Raw genomic sequence first — 11,632 nt, 5'->3', positions numbered from 1 at the left:
CTACATTGCATCTTCAGTATCTACTGGAAGAAGAGATGACCCCTATAACTCTGTCCCCAGAGTTTTCTCATTCTGGCTCCTCTAAGGAAGCACTTCTCAAAGTTTATAGTGCATAGGGATCACCTGGAGAGGGCGTTAAAATGCACATTCTGGCTTAGTAGGTGGGGGTGAAGCCTGGAGGCAGCATTAAGCTTCCAACTAATGCTCATTCTTCTGGTCCATGGATCACACTATGAGCAGCTAGCTTCTAGAATAGTGGTTCTCAAAGTACAGTACACTTACGTGCAGCAGCGGCAGCACCTGGGGACGAATTAGAAATGCAAATTCTTGGGTCTCACCTCAAACGTACAGAATCCAAAAATCTGGGGGTGGGGCCCAACTATCCGTGGTTCCACAAGTCCTCCAGGTGATTCTGATACATGTTAAAATTTAAGAATTACATTTGGACAAAAAATTTTGCACCTGAATTATCAAGAGAGGCAGCATGGAAGTCCTTGATTTCTCAAGATGTGTTCTGCAGATCCTCAGCTTTAAAATCACCTGGGGTGAGTTTTTTTGCAGTGCAGCTACCTTGATTTGCCTATACCTACCTACTGAATCGGAATTTGAGAGCCAGGCCCAGAAACTGTATTTTTAATATTCCACGGGTGGTTTTTGGTAGAGGAAAGTTTGCGAGCTATAGTGTGGTGGACGAGATATCTATTGGCATTGGAGTCAGAAAAACCAGGTCTAAATCTTAATTCTGGCACTTGCTGTGTGACTTGGGCAAGTTTTGTTTTTTTTTAAGATTTATTTTTTATTTATTTCTCTCCTACCACCCCCCCCCAGTTGTCCACTTTCTGTATCCATTCGCTGTACACTCCTCCATGACCGCCCCTATCCTTAGCAGCAGCACCAGAAATCTGCTTCTCCCTCCTTTGCGTCATCCTGCTGTGTCAGCTCTCCAAGAGCATACACAGCGCCACTCCCAGGCAGGCTGCACTTTCTTTCATGCTGGGCGGCTCTCCCTACGGAGCGCACTCCCCACGTGTAGGACTCCCCCACGCTGGGGACACCCCTGCGCAGCACGGCACTCCCTACGTGCATCTGCATCGTGCATGGGCCAGCTCCACACGGGTCAAGGAGGCCCGGAGCTTGAACCGCAGACTTGCCACATGGTAGGCGGACGCCCCATCCATTGGGCCAAGTCTGCTTCCCATGGGCAAGTTTTTAACTTCTCTGAGCCTCATTGTTTTTATTTGTAGAATGAGGAGAATGCCCCTTGTCTTCTAAGGGTTATAAAAGGATATAAATTAGATTATAAATAATTTTCTCACTTCTCCCTTCTCTCTGCTGAATAGCCAGAAGAACAAACCCAGAGAACAGTTCCACAGTTTAGTCCCTTGCTGTTCAACAGTGGTCCCAGAACTAGCAGCCTCAATAGCATCAGAAAGCTTGTTAGAAATGCAGTCTCAGGCCCAACCTCCAACCTACTAAATCTTAGGCACACTAAAGTTTGAGAACAGTTGTTTAGCCCAACTCTGGGCAGGACTACATCCAAAACCTGTATTGACAGCATACCCTTTAGCATGGAATTCAGAGCCCTCAGTTCCTATGCCAGCCCTATGAAGTAGGGAAGAGTGGGGATTATTACTGTGAGGCACAGAGAAGTCAAGTAACTTAGTCATGTTCCCACATCCTTTAGCTGAGACTCAACTAGAAAACTGGCCTCTTAAAACCTACCAGCAAAGTCTTCACTCCATCAGCAGCTTCTCAAGCCTTGAGTGTGGAATCTTACTGCATTTTCATTTCATGCCCCAGAATACCCCACACCTGTTCTGGTATTGTGAGGCAGCTAGAAGTGAGGGAGTGGGCACACATGGAGCAAGTCAACCGTTACCTATTTGCAGGGAACACCTTAGGATAGTTCATGGTTCCACTAAGCCCAGATTCGTCAGGGCCACCTCAGTGTCCCTACCAGAAAGGGCTCATGTTGGGAAGAAGGAGTGTAGAACAGAAAGGTAAGACAAAGAGCTGGAGTGTTTCAACAAAAACAGAACATGCCACCTACTATGGAGCTCAGATGGCCCCCAGAGTCTGACTACAACCCAAATTCTAGCAGAGTTAGTGTGTGACTGCTGGCGGGCCAGACCCAATCTTCCTCCAACCAGCAGCTCATGAGTTAATGCCAGGCGCCGGCTTGCCTGCCTGCCAAGTGCCACATGCTTCAGTGGAAACAGGGCTGCTTCTGGGTGCCAAATGTTATCGCTGCGATCAACGGCAGCCTAAAGGACCAGCAGCGTGACCTGAGCCTTTTCATTAGCAGTGAGACTCCACAACAAGGAACACCCGAAACCGAAGCAGACACCCAATCCCCAGGGCTGTGCTGGCTCCAGTTACCAAGCACAAACCCCAGGAATGGTCCCCCACTCCCTCCTCCTGCAGGAAACCAGCATGTGATAGGCATGTGGAACTCCAGCAGGGTGTGGCAGGTCACCTCCAAAGAGGTCACCCCTGAGCAACTCCACAACATGCTCTAGAGAAAGGCAGAACTGGGGGGTGGGGTGGGGGTTGCTGTCTTTGCCAACCCAAGGAAAATATCATGGCCAAAATTTTACCATAAGACCAACAATGCCATTCCCCCCACCCCACCCCCACCCCACTCCCCAAGCTACTGACAGGTGAGGGGAAGAAGAGGGAGAGCTGAGAGACAAAACAGCTCACAAGAGGATTCGAGACAAAGGTTCCTGACCCAGACCAATCAGGAGAGGGAAGGGCTGTGAAAGCATGTTTGCCCTAAACCTGTCACCTGCTGCACTCCTCTTCCTTCCATCTGGTAGGCTTTCCATTTGCCGGACTACATGCCAACGACTTTCCCCTCCTTTAGAATTGCAGACTGTCCCTATGCTGGCTTTATTTTGGGGGAAAAAATCCACCCAGGCTCTCTGAATAAAGGCATTAGTCAGTTTTTGCACAATCTTGCCCCAGGAATGATGGGAAATAGAAATAAAAGAAGAGGCCCTGGTCTCAAAAGACAGGATCCTGACCCTCTAACTCCAAGGGCATACTTATTAACCTCGAAGGGACTAAGTCAAATGCCTATGCCCAAGTAATTCTGGAGGCTCAGAATGATACTCTATCCCTCCTTTCTTTTTCAAGACACAAACAGATGCACAGAGGCATGTGTATACACACACGCACAAAGCCTCGATATGGAAAAAACATATATGTAAACCAGGACAACTCTGGAGACCACCACCTTTCACAGATATCTTCCCAGTCAAATACTGGCTCCCATGAGGCTGAAAGGCAAGCATGCCCCCAGGGCCTGAGCCCTAGGGACTCCTTAGTCCAGAGTCTGCTGGCTGCTTGGGTGGCAGAAGGGTCAGTCCAACAGCCTGGCTGAGCTGATGAGCATCATCCTACACTAGTACAGTCACTGACAGGCAACACTGTCCTTCCTCACTCTAAAAGACACCGACCCCTCATCCCTGGGTAGACCAAAGCAGATCCATTCACCCAACGGACATGGGAGCCACGTTCTTGCTCCCTCTCCATGTCTGAGCCTCTCCTACAGCATGTATCTCAGCAGAACAGCTAAACACTACTGCAAACAGCCCATTCCTTGCAGAAGTCTTCTCCTCTTCTCACAATCTCAAACCTGTCTTCCCCTAGTGAGCATCTCATTGTCTTATGTGTTCCAGGAAAGCAATACTATCTACAGCTTTTTTCAGGGAAGGGTATACGTCCTCTAGGAAAATGCTTTCACTCATTCAGACTGTTACTGTGTGCCTACAATGGCCAGGAACTAAGCTAGAAGACACAGCAGTGAACAATACAGAAAGGTCCTTGCCTTCACAGAGCTTCCTTTCTAGTGAGGAAGACAGATCCTAAGTAAACTAAAAAATCATTTCAGAGATAAGGGTTTAGAAGCAAAAGCAGGGGAAACAGATGTCGCTCAAACAGTTGGGCCCCATTTACCATATAGGAGGTCCAGGTTCGATGCCCAGGGCCCTCTGGTGAGAAGAGGCACAGAGGAGAGAAAATAAGACAATGGAGCACAACAGGGAGCTGGGGTGGTACAAGAAAGTGATCACCTCTCTCCCACTCCAGAAGGTACCAGGATGGGTTCCCAGAGCCGCCTAAGGAGAATACAAGCAGACACAGAAGAACACACAGCAAATGGACACAGAGAGAGCAGATAATGGGGGTCAGGGGAAATAAATAATTAATAAATCTTTAAAAAAAAAAAAAGCAAAAGCAAGATAATGGAGTAAAGAGCAAAGATTCCAGTAGGCAATCCATCTGAGATTGGCCAGTCAGGGAAGATCTTTTAAAGGAGGTGACATTTGAGGTAAAACCTGAATGACGAAGGCACCAGGTGGGAGGAGATCTGAGCAAATAGTGCCCCAGGCAGAGGAAGTGGCAAATGTCCCTAAGGCAGGAATGGATTTCAGTCAAATTCACAGTTCCTCTGAAAACAAAAAAGAAGAGGGGTCAACATTATTCTGTCCTCAGCTACAAAGGGGGAACCCCAAGGCAAGGCCTTTCTTCTCTCAGGTCTCATGGGAACCCACCCTCACACCCACCCTCACAAGTGCATCTGTGTATGCACACACACACACATACATACACACACGTTTAGGACTCTGGCCTGAAGAATATACCAAGAAACTCCTCCAATACCAGCCAGGCCAACTTCAGAACTCCTCGCCCCACTTTATAATGAGATCCCTCTACACTGAGTAGATTGCATGTGAAAGCACCTAGCACAGTTCCTGATACCAGGTAGACATCCTGGAAAGCATGGTTCCCTTTCCCGTGCTCTTCCCACCGCCATGCTCAGAGCTCCATAGAGCCTCTGTGACTGGTGCAGTATGCTCCAGCCAACCCTGTTCCACTCCCCTTTGGCAGTACCCTGGCTCTCACCTCCCTGAGCCTGCTGCTGCGAGGGGATCAGCTGGCCCCACTAAGGGGGCCAGGAATTGCCAGGCTACTGACCACTCACTCCTCTGTCGTCCTCTCCTGGGCCTGCCCAGGCAGGGCTATGTTGACAGGCAGCAGAAGGTTCAGGTAAGAGGTTGAGGTTGGACTCTCAGAAGCAAACATCTTGGTGGGACACAGCCTCCAGATGCATCTGCCCTCACACATAGCAAAGAAAATTCCTAGCAAGATCCAGTTGACTTTAAGCTGGTTTGAGCTCAACCTGGCCACTACCAGCAGGTCCTAGCAAGGCCAAAATGGAACAGCCCCAATCCTGACATGTTTTCCACAGCACCTGCTCCCTGGGAGAGGCTGTGTGCCTCCCCCACTCCCTTGGCCCTTGGGAAATCCTACTTAGTCTTCAAGACCCCACTCAAATGGTACTTCCTCTGAGAAGCCTTCACCAACCTCCCCAGGAGGAACTGATCACTCCTTTGTGATTCCAAAGCATTGTTTTTTCTCTTCCCTCCCCCCACCCCCGTTGTCTGCTCTCTGTGTCCATTCGCTGTGTGCTCTTCTGAGACTGCTTCTATATTTATCAGCGGCACCAGGAATCTGTGTTTCTTTTTGTTGTGTCATCGTGTTGTGTCATCTCTCCGTGTGTGTGGTGCCACTCCTGGATAGGCTGCACTTTCTTTCGTGCTGGGTGGCTCTCCTTCCGGGGTGCGCTCCTTGCGCGTGGGGCTCCCCTATGCAGGGGACACCCCTGCATGGCGCGGCACTCCTTGTGCACATCAGCACTGTGCATGGGCCAGCTCCACACAGGTGAAGGAGGCTTGGGATTTGAACCATGGACCTCCCATGTGGTAGGCAGACGCCCTATCCATTGGGCCAAGTCCACTTCCAATTCCAAAGCATTTTGACATTCCTTTCACATTACACTCCGGTTGACTTTTTGGATGCCTGACTCCATTTCCACTGTGGGAACATAGATAGCAAGGCAATGTCTTACTCATTTGACAGTCTCATGGCCTGGCAAAAGGTAGATACTCATTAAATATTATTCAACAATGTGGAATAAATGAAAGAACAAATGAATAAATAAATGAATAAAGAAATAAATGAATGAAGTCAGTGCATGCCATGAGAAGAGATAAGCGGGGAGAAAATTTCAGTCAGGGAATAATCCATATTTCAAAGCCACTCCATATGGGTCACATTGTCACAGTCACAGGGTTCTTGGGAAATATTGTATCAAATTGGTTACATGAGGGCAACACTCAGACCATATCCTCAAAGGTCCCCCCACCCTGACTCCTCACTCACAGGCCCCCACCTCTCCCACAGGAGGCCATGTAAGGAAGCAGACTCTTCCAGCAGCCAGAGACACAGCAGTCCCTCAACCCAGGAACCCAAGGACTTTGGCTCAGAGATATTCTGCTTGGCAACATGGCAGAAGGACTATCTGCGATGGGCAAGGCAGGCCCCAGTCCAATTTGGAGAAACTGGACAGGTGAAGACAGCTCAAATCTGGATCACCTCCACGCAAGATGTGTCATCTCTTCTTTCTGGGCTTCAGTCTCCCCAGCAATAAAGTATGATTAGGCCCTTTCCTCCTCTGTGGTGAGGAATTCAATTTCCAGGAAGCCTTGTGAAGAGCCAAGGAGAGGTCAGAGGCCTGAACAGAAAATTGGCAGTTTTACAGGAAAACAGGCTAAAAGATTAGATTACAGAAGGTACTCTAAGAGCTGGAGATCGGGATGGAAAGGTAATGGCCAAATCTTGACTGTCATGTTACAAAGCTCATCACCAACCTGTCTGGGGCGGGGGGAAGAGGATGCAGAAAGAGGAAAGGCACAGAAAGGAGGGGGTTCAGGGAGGTAAGAGGGAACCAGTGTACTCAAAGCCATGGGAGAGTCTGCAGCTCTGTACTAAGGGCACAGACGTACAGATCAACTGAAGGCTCTGAGGGTCTCAGACCCCTTCACAGGACTCTCCTACTCATCACCTCCTTGGGGAAGGGGTGGAAGGCCAGGGTCTGTGCCTGTGTCAGAAGAAAGAATGAAGGCCCAAGGCAGAGCCACACCTGGCAGAGGCTGAGCCACCCCCTTCCTCTTGGATCACCTCTTCCCCACCTCCTCCATGCCTCCTCACTCCTCATTCTTACAGCTCAGACACTGGCACTGCCAGGGCAAGGGGGGATAGATAAAGAAACTGAAATGAAACAGGGAAGCAGATGTGGCTCAAGCAGTTGGGTGCCTGCCTACCACATGGGAGGTCCCAGGTTCAGTTCCGGGTGCCTTCCAAAGAAGAAAAGCAAGATAGCAAGCTGACACAACAGGCTGGTGCAGTGAGCTGACACAACAAGGAAACACAGTGAGACACAAGGAACGGATGTGGCTTAAGTGATTGGGTGCCTTCCTTCCAAATGGTAGGTCCCCAGTTTGGTTCACGGTACCTCCTAAAAAGAAAATAAGCAGACAGAGAGCACACAATAGACAAAGAGAGCAGACAGAGAACACAAAACAATGAGGGGGGGAATAAATAACATTAAATCTTTTTTCAAAAAAGAAAGAAACACAAGGCCTGCTCATGTGCTCCCCCTGGAATGTCAGCTTCCTGATTCCTGTCTGATTTGTTCACTGCTATATCTTCAGCTCCTAGCACAGCACCTAGCAGGCACATAGTAGGTGTTCAATAAATAGTGCTGGAATGACTGAATATAGGAATGATGGAGGTGATGACCTCAGAGCACATTATTGTCAGTTTATTCATCTTAACAACATTCTTATAAGCTAATAATGATGATGATGATGACAGCTACCATTTTATTGAGGGCTCTTCCAAGTGCTTGATGTAAAATAAACTTCACAACAGAGTTTAAGAAAGATTCTGGGGAAGCGGACTTGGCCCAACGGATAAGGCATCCGCTTACCACCTGGGAGGTCCAAGGTTCAAACCCCAGGCCTCCTTGACCCGTGTAGAGCTGGCCCACATGCAGTGCTGATGTGCACAAGGAATGCTGTGCCACGCAGGGGTGTCCCCCATGTAAGGGAGCCCCATTTGCTCTCTGTAAGGAGAGCCGCCCAGGGCGACGAAAGTGCAGCCTGCCCAGGAATGGTGCCGCACACACGGAGAGCTGACACAACAAGATGATGCAACAAAACAAGACACAGATTCCAGGTGCCACAGACAAGAATGCAAGTGGACACAGAAAAACACACAGCAAATGGACACAGAGAGCAGACAACTGGGTGGGGAGAAGGGGAGAGAAATAAATAAATCTTTGGAAAAAAAAGAAAGATTCTTCAATTGACAAGGAAGAAACTAAGCACAGAGATGTTAAATAAGATTCTTAAGGTCAAGAGCAGTTAAGGGCCAGGGGAACTTCACGTCTGTGCTCTTTCTGCTCAGCGCTTCTAACCCTCCCTTCCTTTCTGCAGGCCTTGAGAACAGGGCCAGGGTGGACGTGCCTAAGGCTGCCCAAGGGCTGAGGAGGGCTGAGGCCTACCCCTCCCGCAGTGTCACACAGTCTAAGTGCATGCCCCTCTCAGTCTAGAGACCCTCAGACCCAGGAACGCAGTGCCAAAGCATGAGCCCCAATGTTTGTTAGGTCACTCAATGACAGGCTCAGGTCTAGCCTCCCCCCTGGTTCTTCCCTGGCTCTCCTCCTCCCCCTCAGTCACCCACCAGCCCTTGCCCCAGGCAGCCAGAGCAAGTTCCAACAGAACTTCCTGGGAAAAGGTGACACCGCAACAGTAAATCCAGCCTGAGAAAGCAGCCCTGAAGCCACAGCAGTTGAACCAGCCAAACCAGAAAATCATAGGAGCAGTAGCCTGGGAACCCAGAAGTGGTGAGCTCGAAAGGGCAGCCTGCAAACAAAAGGGGCAGAGATGGGATGGCAGGTCTACTCAGAGAAGACCAAGAGTAGGAGGGGGGAAACCAATTCCTGGGCACCCCTTCAGCTGGCTTGCATTTCATTCCTGGCCACCAGGCAGAAAGGTAATCAAAGGTCCCCTGAAGGCAGATGTCCTTGTAGGACCTCTTCTCCCTGCCTGGGCAGACACCACAGGTACCATGAGACCCTTTCAGAAGTTGCCGGGTTGCTGGGTTTAGACCACTCCCCACCTCTGGAGGGAAACTAGAACAGGTGATTGCGTGGAGTTTGGTGTTGGTGCCATAGGAAGTGGGGAAGGAATGAGTGGTGGAAGAGACAGAAGGAGCTGGTCCAAAGGTTCCTTCATGCTCATGTACTACCACAGCCCTCAACTGGTCTCCCTGCCTCAAGTCTTCCAGCCAGCATGGTGAGTGCCACTTTCACCATGCCACTCCCCAGCTAATGACCTTTATGCCATTGCTAAAGCTCAGGTTCCACCTCCTTAGCCAGTCCTTCTGCCATCTGGTCCCCCATCCATTCATTAATGAATGTGCATGCCCCTCTCAGTCTAGAGACCCCTCCTGTGCTAGGGACTGTGAAAACAAAGATGAATAAGATCTGGTCTCACTCTCAAGGTACTTAAAGTGTAGTTTGGGAGACAGGGAGATAAACAGAGTCATGCTCTCACTCTTCCCCTAAAAAAATCCCTTTTGTTCCAGCCAGACTGCCCAGAGTTCCATGAACACCCACTGAATTCCCACCTCTGTCATCTCTGCTCATGTTACTCCATCTGCTCCCTTCCCCTACAGGAACTGAAAAGCAGCCCACACTTGAAGTCTTCAGCCTTCCCTCCTCCACAAGGGCCTCTCTTCTTCTCCAGCTTCCTGGAGCTCCTAGTGGCAGCAGCAACAGATCGTCCTGTCACTGTACACTGGCTTTCTCATGGCATGTCTTACATTGTTTATTGAACTTCTGATATGTGTGGGCCCCTTCCTAAAATGAATGACTGCAAGACCTTTGTTAATTGTAACGATAATGATCATAATTAGTCCCTGACATTTAAAGAGTGGCTTACCATGTGCTTTCAGATATATCATCTCATTTTGGCTATAGCTATTTTTTTTTTCCTGCCTGTCTAGGTTTTTGCCTCCCCAACTAGATTATATGCTCCTATGGGCAGGAAGAGGTAGACCTCAGTATGTCTTGAAAATGCCTGACACAGTGCTTTGTAGTGAATGCTCAATTAATTTGTTTAACAGGTAGGATAATCTTATTAGGCAACAGGTGCAGGCAGAGGACATCAAGGCACCAACTGCCCACCCCAGCACCAAACCTCACTGAGGCCAGCACAGCCGCATGAAAAAGCAATGCCCACGGCACAGATCCAGCTGCAGGGCCGCCTGCCCATCTGCTGGCCAGGAAGAAGGGAAGGATGGTGGGGGTGAGGGGTGGGGGTCAGTGCCTTAGTCCACATGGGAGGACTTACTTACCACTCCCTGGCAGGCCCTTCTCTGGAATGTCACAGGATCATAGAGAATGGGAATAGACAGTAAATCACAAAAGTGTCAGCTTTGGTGACATCAGCATGATCTAAGACTGCCAACTCTGTCTTGGCAGTAATTTGTGAATTGCCTTGGTTTCCCCATTTACAAAAGAAGCCCCCAGGCAAGGTGCCCAGATCAGTACCTGGTGTGGTAAAGGAAGGCATCTCAGACAAAGAGCAGCCTAAGAGCAGTATCTCAGTTTATTGTTCATTATGGAATCTCCAGGCCTTAGCATACAGGGCACATATCTTTTTTTTTTAATGGATACATTAATGACTATGACTTGGTAATATCCATTACCTTGGCTCCTTAATTTGTCTCCTGGTTGGCCCTTCCCCGCTCATTGGGAAGCTTTCTATATCACCTACTGACTATCCATCTCTCTCTGTAAATCTTAGTTAGAACAGAAAAACTTGCCTAAGATGAAATACAATCACAAGTCTCTAAGCTTTAAATAAGAGCATTTTAAAAATCCAGTGGGGTGGAATAAAAAAGGCTTGTGTGCAGAGACAAGTTTTATTCTCTTCCATGGAATCCAAATTCCTAGAGTCCTCTGTATCCTATGGAAAGTTGGACCCAACCATTGGAAGCAGAGAAAGACCTCTGAGCACTGTCTCCAGAGTTTTGACCAACAAACCAAGAGCCTTGCAGGGAAATACTGTTGCAAAGAAACCACACCCCATTCACTGGTTCACCTCTGCCCCCAAAATGGCCTGCCCCAGAGGGTTTCTTTGGAGTGTCCCAGTGACCAGTGAGGGAAACGGTACATTCACCTATCTAGCAGAAGAGGGTGTCTAAGAAGGGAGAAGACAAGGTGGAAGAGACGTAAGAATATGGTGATTAGGGGTGTGGGGCAAGGCACTCTGCTTAAAGAATCACAAACCTCCAAAGAGTCATCTTGGTATTTTAGAAACAGGGGTTCCTTCATTTGACTGGGGGAAGGGGAATACATGTCTCCTAGAGGAAGCTAACCACCTCCCTTACCAACAACACTAAGCAGGAGCTCCAAGCACTTCTGAAATGGGTAGATGAGTGAAGCTCGCAAGGGAAAAACTCAGGTTACTCCTGGGACTTGGGATGGGATGAGGACACTAGGGTGCAAATTACTCCCAGAGGCCCCTGAGCAGCCCACTGCCCTCTGTAGGTAGTTCAGCAGCTCCTGGCACCAGGCTCATCTCAAAAATAGCCACTGCAAGTTTCCTTAAGTGGTAACCTGCTGCCCTTTGTCCCCAAGTCTGCAACTGTTACTTCTATCCCATCTGGTGGTTCAGCCACTCCCTCCCTCACTCCCAGGCCTTTTCCCGACATC

General features: G+C 49.1%; 1 protein-coding gene across 2 annotated transcripts in view; it reads right to left on the bottom strand.

Annotated features, from left to right (window-relative positions):
* LOC101423155 (ras-related protein Rab-15) overlaps positions 1-11,632 on the bottom strand; it is a 31,716-nt gene that overhangs the window by 18,176 nt on the left and 1,908 nt on the right. The gene's annotated exons all lie outside the window — the stretch shown is intronic.

This window comes from Dasypus novemcinctus, chromosome 3, assembly GCF_030445035.2.
Source record: "Dasypus novemcinctus isolate mDasNov1 chromosome 3, mDasNov1.1.hap2, whole genome shotgun sequence".
NCBI lineage: Eukaryota > Metazoa > Chordata > Mammalia > Cingulata > Dasypodidae > Dasypus > Dasypus novemcinctus.
Note: the sequence above shows the minus strand (reverse complement) of the source record. Positions and strands in the feature narration are given on the sequence as shown.